We start from the raw sequence: 13,351 nt of genomic DNA, 5'->3' as shown, positions 1-13,351 counted from the left end.
TAAATTTCCCAAAACCGTTTAACTTCAAATTTGTGTATGCTATATCTTTATAACAGTTGTATTTATCATATTTATTAAACTTACATTGATCATGTTGACGTTCTCACGAGCGATTGTCTCCTTGAAAGTCTCACACGTGTTGTAAGATGACCTATTATCTATGCAGACAATAATAACTCAACTACACCAATAACTTCAGAAAAGTTCAAGTTTATTATTTATTTTGAATAGGATTAGCAAAGAGATATGTACCAATAGATTGTTAGGATTGATACTATATTTAGGTAGTGTAACGTGTAAAAGCTATGGCTTCATTTAATACACTAACAGTCTTTCTAGATTGAGTATGGTTACCTTCAAATGAACTGCACATCTGTCATTTACAGTAAACATAACATGGCCATATCTATTTGTTTTAATATTACGACTCGTATAGAAACTTTCCTAAAACATAGTCTTTACTTTCCGAACGATACACATTGAATACGAGAATCCATTTATTTTGCGTGAATGTTTAAATTACGCTGAAATAACTACGAAATAATAAATCAGGCGTATAAAAAAATTATAACTTAAACTATCGATTTATTACTACAACAAAACATAATGTTCGATATGATACGTTTTTTTTCGTGTTCACTTTAAAACGTGCATTGGAATTTATTCCATAGGTAGATGTTCAAATGAAGACTATATTTCACATCCTTTCTCCATAAATGTTTTAGAGAACAAAATGCTTGGTCTGTTTGTCACATTTATTTCCTTTCCATTGATGATTACAGGAAACATTTTCATCCGTTTCTAACAATATTTGCATCACTTGTTTTACCATGTTTCCGTTCGGAGGTGTTAGCATTATTTGCGTATTGTGTCTTACAAAGTGCCTCAGGCTAAGACGTTTCACTCTAATTAATTCCTATATCTTCTATTTGTACAGATCTAATTGGGTTCTTAATGGGCCGTTGAGATTGAAATGAGGAAAGAGACATGTTTACAAAGAATAGAATGCATGTCAAACTACTGACCGGGCAATGACCGGCGAAACATGTTATTCAATACGTGTTTTCTTTGGGCTAAACCGTAAGTCTGGAAAGAAATGCAAATGACCTGTTGGATACTACATAAAGTGCGTCAAGTAACACACGAATGACGAACGAATGGTTCAATAAAGGTACCTTCGATGAAAAAGCAACATTCTGGCGGTCTGAACCGGTTAAAGGTCACGCGAACTACCATGTAAAACAACATTAAAAACAAAACATGCAATTGTATACACACATTGATTTATAACATAACTATTCCTGATAGAACATGGCTATAGAGGAAAAGTTTAATTCTTTTGAATTAAAATGTATTGCCCAGTGTTGCACTTATCATCAGAGAAAGTGCTACATATTTGAGAAAAATGAAATTTAATAATTAAAAAACCCAGATTAAAGACGTGCATCTAATAACGAGACAGTTATTAGGTTTGTAAAATGGCATGATGCATAAGAAGTTTTTATGAATGTTATGTTTGAATAAATAGTTTTTAAACATAAAGTCTTAAATTATTAATATACCTCGTATAGAGAACTATCTTTAAAGTGGATATGGGATGGGTTAAATCACATAGACAAAGTGGTTTTAATAAACAAATCAAGAATAAATTTGGATATTCTGTTGAAATTAAATACATAAAAACTTAATTTCCAGCCTTTGCAAGGATTGTTACATGTAGGGGCACGAAGATGCGTTCCATCAAAATTTCTTTTAATATTATAGAGATTGCATTCACTGCAAAAAGGAGTGAATACAAATGAGACCAAGAGTGATTAGAATGAGTTATTTTGTTTGTTGTTTTCTTATGATTTACACAAAACAAATTGAACAATGTACGATTTGTACATCTAGAGGAGAATAGACATCGCGAAAACAGTAAAATAAATAGCCGAGCTCTAACAAGTTAGATTCCGTGTACACGCCTTATACTGATACACTCTACCAGTAAACACGGTGAATATCGTTCGCCCTTTCATTAGAAAGTGTTTTTATGTCAACTCCTTTTTACTAGCTCGACTAGTCAACGAATGGGTCAAGGTATGCACATTTCTTAGCCATAAAATAGCTCTGTGAAAGTAACTGTGCAACATCTTAATAACACTGATCTTACTACAGGTGTTCATTTGGAACTTCAGACATGTGTTCTGGATTGTTATATGAGGTCAATGACAACGTTTTAATAACTCTGTGGCTAATTATGTCCCTTTGTATACATATTAATTCATGTTTATCATTGCGTTGAACAACCTCATAACCACTTCAGGTAATCAACAAGTTTACATTTGCGTTCATTGCCTTTATTAAAAGCCCCGGACCAAGACTTATAACTAAGACCAGTCTTTTAGCAGGAATATGCCAATGTTTTCTCCTGTACTATCAGTATACAGTTTGAATGCAAGATTGAAATCAGAATTATGTTTGCATGCACCTAGTAGAACGAAACCTGTATCTTAGGTAAGTTGGGTCAAGGTCACTGTTGTCTAAAAAAGATGCAAATTTCTGTTAAATAGCTTCACTTAGGATTGGGCAATTTGATATATGAAGACCGTTTTTTTTTGCAATGCTCGCCTCAATTGTATATGATTGAAATCCCTGCTTGAAATAGCGGTTTGAGGCGATATTATATATTTGGCTTCAAGTCATTGTGGGAAAAAAAGACCTCAATAGAGGCGGTATGTGTAACAAACAAAAACATACTTATTTAAGCGAGGTTTTCACTTATTTTCGTTCTGTAATGAAAACGCGTTTAATAATGTTGATTTATTTTGTTGGGAAATATTTTCCTTAAGTATCATTGTGTTATAAGAACCAATGTCTGTTTAAATGCAATAATTGCTGTAATTATGGAGAATAAATGCAACATGTGCTATTTGCGCTGTGATTGAACCACTTGAACTTTATAATTATCTTTAACGTGAAATTATTTAATCAACATATTATTATAACTCTTTAGAGTTATTCTCATTATCCGAAAATATTTCAGATGAAAGTTTTGCTTAGTACTAAAGCCATGTATAAAACATTTTAGCGTCAGATACGGATGCGTGCGTTATATCGTTATATGTGCATTCCAAAGCAATCATTTTTCGAAAAACACGCGAATGCACATTGCCATTGTGTTACAAAACATAGGCGGTGTTTGTGATTTAATGTATAGCTTTAGACAGTTATTTGTTCTACTTGCAGCCCTAACCTAGGCGTGTGTAAAAGGCATGTGCCACTAAATAGTTCTGCATCTTCGTCCTTAAAGATAATACACTTGTCATCCAATATTAGTACAAAACTTTGATTTAGGGGAAAATATGCACACTTCTCAGTAATAATAAAGTCAAAAATGAGCCGCGTCATGCGAAGTTGAGTCTCGTGACATATGTGGACAAAGGCCAGGCGGCGCATGCGCACAGTTTGTTCAGCAGCTACCCTGACTGCAAATGAGACCTCGAATCCTTTGCTTGCTAATCGTATGGCGACAGCGCAAATGAATGCAAATGAAGGTCGCTGATGGCATAAGTTCCATGACACGGCTTAAAACAATCGGCGACGCCCGTATGAAAACGTTTATACGTTGCTGTTTGGTGTATATGTTGTACTCTGTTATATCGCCCACAAATATAGCTTAGGACTTAACCCTATTTTTCTGTGATTGTTATATATCTGTATATTAAAACAGCTGGTTTTTACTGTTTTGTGTGTGTTTATATTGATTCAGATTGACAAAGACGATTTTAAGAAGATTGCTTTATACAACGTTTGATTGAGTGTCTATCAAAATAATTTATTTTGAATGCCCTTAGACTTACTAACGAGCTTGATTCATTGCCTGCTAGATTTCGGTTGACGTCATTGTTTGTTTAATAAAATTAAACATATTTTTACTGGATCACAATTTGTTAATTCAGACTTAAGTTTTTTTATTATGTCTCGATGAAAAAGGTTACGAACATTTGATCTTCGCTAATTAACGTGTCAGTTTTTTAATTTGATGTCATCGCATTTGTCAATTGTGTAGATAGCATGCGGCATTTAACGTGAGTTGAATGTGATATATACAAGTGGAATCGTGATAAAAGATATTATCACATTTTATTGTGAAAATATCATGCGTCAATTGACGTGATTTTTGTGCGTTTTATAATTGTTCTATCCTTATTCAAATGCTCATATAAAATGTTGATTACGTAACTCGACTATGTCACGTTGGGGAAAACGAGTTAAGCAAAATATACTGGAGTAATTGCTTTTGATATTTAAAACGACTTATCGACTGAACTATAAACAGTGGACAACGCTTTATCTAAACAACTTCAATTACCAACTTACCTTTTTACCTGATGGAAATGCATTAATCCATGTCTTGTTTATATTGCTTCATTTCTGTATAATGTGTTTTGCTTGAACAGCGTGCAAAGTCCGCTTATCCCTTTTCTAATCAGAAGCAAAGTGAAAAAAGGTATGTGCAAACAACATAAAACCAGAACAGATTTTGAGTACCTCGCAAGTGTACAGATAATCGCTATATTTTGGTATTAAATGAGACACGTTAATAGAAAACGGGGCTTAATGCATGTGCGTAAAGTGTCATCCCAGATTAGCCCGTGTAGTCCGCACAGGCTAATAAGGGACGACACTTTCCGCCTAAATTTGATTTTCTGAAAGGAGGGACTTCTTTAAAACGAAAAAATATCATAAAAGCGGAAAGTGTCGTCCCTGATTAGCCTGTGCGGATTGCACAGGCTAATATGAGATGACACTACGCAAATGCATTAAGCCAAGTTTTCTCAAAGCGCGGCTCATTTTTCAATTGATGTCGTGCATACCCAACCGATTGGGCATTCCTGTAATTTCTTGCATTACTATGAAAGTTTTCGTTTACCTAATAATATATGTATATGAAAATACATTTACGGTGGGAGCTGGTCTTCAACCGGGCGACGACTTTGCTTAAAAGTTCCTGATATATAGGATCTGGCATGAGTTGTCATATCATACCATATTATAACGAGTTCAGGCATTTTGTTAGTAAGCGAGCCTTTGGCGAGCTTAATGACATATTTTCTGGACGAGTTAAATAAAATATGAAATAATATGACAACGAGTGTCAGATCTTTTTGATAACTTGCTTTTACATTAGCAAATTAAATAAATGTTAACGCAAACATAATGATAAGTCCCGATTGTTGTTTACATTTCGTGACGTCGTTGCAACGTAATTCCAGCAAAATAAAAAATGCGATTGGTCAATAAACAAAAACTAAGCCAATGAAAACGCTTAAAAAGTATATTACACATGTGTAAGATAAAACTATTTGTAATGGTTATATAGCATGGGAACCAGAGTATGGCATGTGATAAAATCTACGATGGTAAGACTATCGAAAGAGAAATGACGGTTAGTTACAGTTAGTTGTTTTGTTTGTTTTCAAACAGTTTTCTTGGTAAAATAGGTGTATGTGGCACATCTGTTGTCAAGCGTTTAAGGCGTTTTATATTAGTTTATAAAGCCCCAAAACATTAAATTTTGAACATGTTATCATTAGAATTAAAAAATATCACATTTCACATGTGCCTAGATTAAAGGTGTAACAAAACTCGGGAATGTATTACACGTTTTGTTTTCGTTTATTTATGTTAGAAATAAACTAAATGATTCAAACAGATAAGATTTTTTCTCCCTTGTTATGTTCAAAGGAAAACCCCGACACATAAGTTCTGGTGTAAGATAAATGATAGTGCTTATTATTTTGGTTGATGTAAACATTATTATGACACAATACCGTGTTCGGGATTAATTTTAATTAGGCAGGATGAAATCTTTGTTACTTGATGTATATTTGTATACGAATGGTTTATACTTTCATATATACAGTATCACCAAGATAGGTAAAAACCCTCAGTGAAGTAGGAGGTTCCAGTGCCCTGCTTGGTTTGTTTCCCTTTGCTATGTTGGTCGAAACAGAAATATAAAAGTTAAAAGTCCTAATAAATTAACAAATATTTAATTCCCACAAAAAGAAAAATATGCTTCAATATAAAGAAGTGAAACTCCAGCTGCTGGAGCAGTATTGAATTCTTATGAAAAACAATTAGTTGGTCCTTTATTTAAGGCAAGTGACCAATCGCCCAAACAGAACAAACCAGCACAAAACAGCACAATACAAAACAACATAAAACTTATTTACAAGTCATAAAAAATTCCATGGCTTTATTGAATTATAAAACGATGTAACAAGACCGGTCTGGTTTCCCACTTTGTGAACCTAGATCTTACGTGAATACACGTTACATTTCAAAATTACAGACGGTGTCAATCTAACGGAACCCAGTTTAGCCACTTCAATAATTCCGGAATGGCTACTTTTCCGTTTCCGTCCTTATCGATGGCATTGAATGCGGCTTCAAAGTCATTATTGTGACCCAGCTCGGTCAACACGTCTTTGAACTCTTCACAGCTAATACACTGCGATCCATCCTTATCATATTTTTGGAAACATCTCGACGGCTTTGCTAACCGCATAAAAGCGTGATGTGTCGCTCACTATACTGAATCGCTCGTTGCGTCGAAGTCATGCGCAGAATTCGTTAGGGCTGATTTTCGCGCTGCCGTCCTTGTCCAGTAGATGTACATACACGTCCGCTTAGTCGCTTGTCACACCGAGGTCGTCTTCTAGTAAATTAGCGAGCTCCTTACGGCCGATGCAGCCGCTGTTGTCCAAATCGTACTTTTTGAACAGGCTCTGTAAAACGACATCTGGAGTGTCTGGGCTGAAATAGGACGACATGTTTTGTTCAAACGGCTGAAAAATAACATAAAACTTGAACATTATAACTTTACCACGTTTCAACATGATTTGAGGATAAAATAATACCACTTTATTATTACTCAATTTCTTATTTGAATTAAACAACTTTATGAACAACAAGGATATCAGTAAAACTGATGGATGTTTCCCGATGATGCTTTGTCGATATATGAGTAATTTGAATGGAAAAAGTGTGTCCTTGAGAAAATCTATTATTATCCTCGGTGACCTTGACCTTGCCCCCAGTGACCTCCAACCTCGTCAAAAGGTATGGGCCCATGAAAGGTATCTTTATGCAAAATATATAAGAGATCGGTCAAAAATTGAAGGCCCTATGAGAAATTGTAAGCAAATTGTGACCTTGAGAAAAAATATATTATTAGCCTTGGTGACCCAGACCTTGACTCTAGTGATTTCAAACCTCATGAAAAGATAGAGGTTCATGCAAAGTACCTACATGTTAATTATGGAAGAGATCGGTAAAATATAGAAGACGCTATGAGAAACTGTACCAAAAGTGTGACAGAAAATCTATAATTAGCATCAATGACATTGACCCCAGTGACGTAAAACCTCATCAAAAGGCAGAGGCCCATGCAAAGTACCTGCATGCCAAATATGTAAGAGATCGGTAAAATATTCAGGCGCTTTGAGAAACTGTAACACACGTGTGACTGAAAATCTATTATTAGCTTTGGTGACATTGACCTTGACCCCAGTGACGTCAAACCTCATCAAAAGGAAGAGGTCTATGCAAGGTACCAACATGCCAAATATGTTAGAGATCGGTATAATATTGAAGGCGCTATTAGAAACTGTAAAAAAGTGTGACGGAAGGAAGTACGGAAGTACAAACTGGCAACTATATGCTCCCCATACATACATATATCATATATATATATATATTTGAAGTTTACTTCGAACCATGACATGCTTAACATCACACATAAACATGTGTAAACAAGCCTACAATTAATTGGTTAAATGAATGATTTTATATTTTCTTGTTTAACAATTCAATATGAGTTTATCCTTAAATGCATTCAGACCCATTTTGTTTAACAAAATACACACCAATTGTCAAAGGCGTATAAGTACGTGTGTGTGTATTGTAAAGCCCTATCTGCGCCTAGCGAAACATTAAGAATAGACTAAAATTAGCAAGCATATCTGCATGCTATGTATTTGAAATACACATGTATTTACAACTGTTCAGTGTTAAAGTTTTTAGGTTTAACATGCGCTGATTGAACGGTTGTCAAACCCACTAAACTTGTACAATATGCTAAGATTAGATCTAAGATTTATATTTCCGGTATTGGTTTTATTACTTAAGTAATGAGCGTGCTTCCGAAATCATAATTCATAAGCGCGGTTGTTTGTTTGACTATTTGAAGCAATATAGTGTTTTCCTTAATTTGGTATTACATTAATTTCAAACATTTTGAGAAAAATTTACCATTACTTTATTTCAAAACATTTCAATCTCATTAACAAGATTTCAATGAATTCTACTGTATTCTCGTGAATCACTGTGTTAATTAATCATTTATCGCACTCGAAGTTGAATCATTTAAGGTTCATGTAGAGGCTTCAGTTTGAAAAATGTGGGACCCCTAGCATTGAACTCAAATTTGACTAAACGAAGAGTGCCACATTGGAAATGTATATATATTTGCTTGAAAATATGGTTTTCCTTCAAACTGCTACCAATTTTGTGCAGCAACGTGTCTCATACCATCGACATAATCAATCAAAATACAAAGCGATTTTAACACAAAAAAAGACATTATTTTCAAAAATCTGAATGATGTTTATTCAACGTTTTTCGGCGGAAAATTATATAACTAGTTAATAATATCGACATTGATGAGGGCAATTTTCGCTTAAAAAGTAAAAGAAGTTTACGTATCTAGAAATATCAAAACTCCAACACATGTTATTTCATGACGATGGGGGCAGCCATTTTTAAATTAATAAAATCGAAAGAAACATGCTAAGATTTTACTCATCGCCTAATTGACATTCCAAACGGTTGACGATGACAAATGAATTGAATTGTAATATTTCCGTTGATGTGTGCAAGCTTCATGATCAGACCTTATAAACACTCCATAAAATAACTTTGTAAGAAGCATTTCACCAATGTTTACAATTGTTGTCGAATCACATGCACTTGTATTATTGCGCACAAAATAGTACGCTTACAGACTGACAGAAAGATCGATACGAAACTCCGTTCAATTCATCACGGTATACTTTTTTATTGATAATATATAATAACAATTCGCTTCAACAACCTAAATGTAAAAATAATTCTTTTAAACGGAGTTTGTAATAACGAAAGTGAAATCAACGGAAGTCGGATGGATATTCTGTGAGATGCACTTCGGCTCCAGAAAAACAATACAAATACATTAAAAAAAGACGTGTGGGGGAAAATTTTCAGCTGGAAAATATTTGAAATGGGGTAAGTAATTATATCTCTGTGTGATCATTTCTGTTATTAAGCGCGATCTCTTCCTGATTAATGTTAACAGTTGTTTTACTAGTCGCGATCGAAATGTCAAAAAATGATGTGTTTTCTCAGGTATGTGTATACACATACCACGTTTTCTTACTACTTCACGTGATCTCGACCGATTTGTAATGCACATTTTTCTACGGAGCACATCGAGTGCCACGCTTTCAAAATGGCTAGAAGATATCGATATTCAAATGTATAAGAAGAGTCGGTGTGCCAAAAGGAACACATTATTCATAATGGTACAAGGACAGTAGTTGTTCAGGCAGGAAGAAAGAAAAAACCATGATATCTAGCTGTGTATTTCTATGTAAAAAACTATGCTTTCTAGAGTCGTCTGCACAAAACTCATAACATCTTGTTATTAATGAGCAATATCTCCTCTTATCACAATGATTTCTGCCCAGCCAAACCTATTTCTTTATATTTATTTACAATTGTATATGTCGTATGCAATTTCTTTCAATTTGAGATGGTTTAAAATTTTCCATTTGGTTTTAGCAAAAGTATTAAGCCCTTGCAATAGAATGGTGAATCTTATTATCCACCATACCTGGATTTTTAAAAAGTAGTTCAGTTTAGTTATTTTTAGAACTTTGTTTAGGAAAATTATCCAAAAATGTAGTTGAATAATAACACATTTGTTGTTTTCCGACAATAATTTCCTGTGAAATTATGCTAACTTGACCTTGTATATGTATATAGCTTTGTATTTATTCAAATTACGGTCGTGCATATCCTTCCTAACTTTAGATTGATATTTTGTAAATTAGTGTACAAATGTATTGGTTTTAAACAAAAATATGAATAAAGCAAAAAATATTGAATGCCACAAATGTGTTTATGTTATTCTATCCGTCTTTACCTTTAAAATGATATATAGTTTGACCATATTGTACCACATTGAATGAAGAAAAAACAAAGCAAAGTTTTTATGAATTTTATCCCTCCCATGAACCTTAAAGAAGTTAACTTACATTTTCTGCCGCGAACCTTATTACAAAAAATACTCACTTAGGGTTGAATGTTATTTGTTGTGCAAGGAAAAAATACTTCATACCGAGAATGATTCATTCCCTACTGTCGCTTTCAACGCGTATTCAGGTATTGTCATTTATATATATGGAGAGCATAATTAAAAGTATAACCAGCGATGGCTAGTTTTGAAGTCACTTCGAACCATGAAATGCTCGTGGCTTGATAAATCGTACAACTGTAATCACTCACAGTCCGTGATTACGTAGTATCGCACATAAATAAATGTAACCAAGCCTCCAATTTATTGGTTGAATGAATGTTTTTATATTTTCGTGTTTTACAATTCAATATGAGGTTATCCTTAAATGCATTCAGACCCATTTTGTTTAACAAAATACACACCAATTGTCAAAGGCGTATAAGTACGTTAGTGTGTGTATTGTAAAGCCCTATCTGCGCCTAGCGAAACATAAAGAGTAGACTAAAATTAGCAAGCATATCTGCATGCTATCTATTTATAAATACACATGTATTTACAACTGTTCAGTGTTAAAGTTTTTAGGTTTAATATGCGCTGATTGAACGGTTGTCAAACCCACTAAAATTGTAAAATATGCTAAGATTAGATCTAAGATTAGATCTAAGATTTATATTTCCGGTATTGGTTTTATTACTAAAGTAATTAGCGTGCTTCCGAAATCATAATTCATAAGCGCGGTTGTTTGTTTGACTATTTGCAGCAACATAGTTGTTTCCTTAAATTGGTATTACATTAATTTCAAACATTTGGAGAGCAAATTACCATTACCATTACCATTATTTATTTAACAAGATTTCAATGAATTTTACAGCATTCGAAGCTGAATCATTTAAAGTAGTTAACTTACATTTTCTGCCGCGAACATTATAACAAAAAATACTCACTTAGAGTTATATGTTATTTGTTGTGCATGGAAAAAATACTGCATACCGAGAATGATTCATTTCCTACTGACGCTTTCAACGCGTATTCAGGTATTGTCAGATACCTCCGCGGAGATAGTAAAGGTTATTTATATCTCAAAAGGCAATCAATACATGTTGAAAATCGTACAAATATGTTGATACAGCGTCAACTATTGCAATAGTCGTACATGTTTAAAGCGGGTATATACGATTTTTTATATGTGTTTAATTGTATTATATTGATAAAATATGTTACAATAACATACAATGGGCAAGAAAAATTATACATTAACGCCGAATTTCATAAAATGCAGCAAAGACAAATTAGCGCCTCGAGCCGATTGCGACGTACATATTTTCCTACAATAACCGAATCATTCGTCTTTGTATTAGGGTCGGAGTTAGTGTTCGTGTGTCGTATGAATAGATATCGTTGCAGGAATTCAAATAAACCGTTACACTAAGTTTAGATTCACACCGTACATGTATGGTATACATGCTGGCGAATTCGGCTATACAGCCGTTTTCATTTTTTGAATTAAATATCTGGCTTATTTCGCATTTTTCGACACATGCTCTTCTTAACTTTTATTTTAATTTATATTGATATATATATATTTATATATATATATATATATATATATATATATATATATATATATATATATATATATATATATATATATATATATAATAAGTTTGTTTACACATTTTATATAAACTCATAAATATTTGACAAAATCGTATATACCCACTTTAAATATTGATAAGAAGTTATTTATAAGTGTATACAGTGAAAAAGAACAATAATCTCGACCAAATATATAGCAAATGCAAGCGTTATTTTCAATGATATATTGATCTTCATTTAATGCAAGCTTGACAATTTACACTTATATTTATTATTAAATATATTATATACATACCTAAATGTATTATAAATATCCCGTATTGTGTTCACCGACTATTAGTTATTTTGTTTATGCAATCTTCACTTCTGGTTGTCGTGACCAATCAAGCATTGAAAGATAAAACTTCACGCCGTTTACGTTATAAAATTAGATACATGCGTTTATGTATCAACCGACAATCATTGATCGCCTTAAAATGCTTGACATGGGTTTATCTCATTGATCTTTCAGAAAAAGACTCCGTATTCATCATTAAATTATACAGGGGAAACAAGTGTTGAATATCATATTTAATCATCTTTATGTGAATAAAAGTACAAGTTTCCCATACGAACCGATTTCACTGTTTATTATGCATACGTTCTTGGACATGTTAACATGTAAGATAGTACTAAGATAAAATTGTGGATTATATGTGTGTAGCACTGTGTACAAACTAGTTAAAAATGTAACAATGTAGGTTACGTTTAGAACTTAGTTCATGTAGCATTTTAGAATTAAGTCAAATGCTTTCTATCGTTTAAGAAATTTTCGACGGTCCCGACTGCGGAAATAATATGTAGCGGTGACCAGGTCATTCATCATGCAATTTGACATATCTTACCACAAATGAACACCATTTGACATGTCGCGTTGGCATTCGTCTCACTACCGTTAAGGTAATTTTCACAATTAGATGTCGACGGTCGAAGTGGGCAAAAACAGCTTATCAAAATTTAAAATCTGTCATTGATCAAGTAATTTTACAAATTTACCACAAGAGAACACCATTTAGGAGCAGGCATATCGCGAAACAATCGTCTAATGCTTCAAATGGCAATAATGACACAGATTAAGTGTCGAATTTGGTCATAAAACGGTATTTGCTGATCGAATTTCATCTTTCATTATTATATTTTATAACAACTCGAAATTTTTCACTACGAAAACTCAATGCGTCTCGTGTATCCCCCAAACTCAAAGGTCAAAGTCCCACATACGGGTAAAACGTTTCATTTTGCTATTAAACAGATTATCGTGGCAGCGACTTCATCTTTTATTGTGAGATTTTATAATAATTTGTCACAAATGTTCATCATGCGAAGAAGGCTTGTCAACCTTTAGATGATAGGTCAAGGACACACTTTGAGCCAAAGGTCATGATGCAGCAT

General features: G+C 33.4%; 1 long non-coding RNA gene across 1 annotated transcript; it reads right to left on the bottom strand.

The window, feature by feature from the left end:
• Positions 1-6,229: 6,229 nt before the first annotated feature.
• LOC127846684 (uncharacterized) lies at positions 6,230-12,324 on the bottom strand. Its single transcript, XR_008033611.1, has 2 exons — positions 12,216-12,324; positions 6,230-6,804 (listed from the first exon to the last, which is right to left on the bottom strand). It is a non-coding gene; the product is annotated as an uncharacterized LOC127846684 (long non-coding RNA).
• Positions 12,325-13,351: the final 1,027 nt, after the last annotated feature.

The sequence above is a fragment of the Dreissena polymorpha genome, chromosome 9 (assembly GCF_020536995.1).
Source record: "Dreissena polymorpha isolate Duluth1 chromosome 9, UMN_Dpol_1.0, whole genome shotgun sequence".
Lineage (NCBI taxonomy): Eukaryota > Metazoa > Mollusca > Bivalvia > Myida > Dreissenidae > Dreissena > Dreissena polymorpha.
This window is presented reverse-complemented; position numbering and strand designations above follow the sequence as displayed.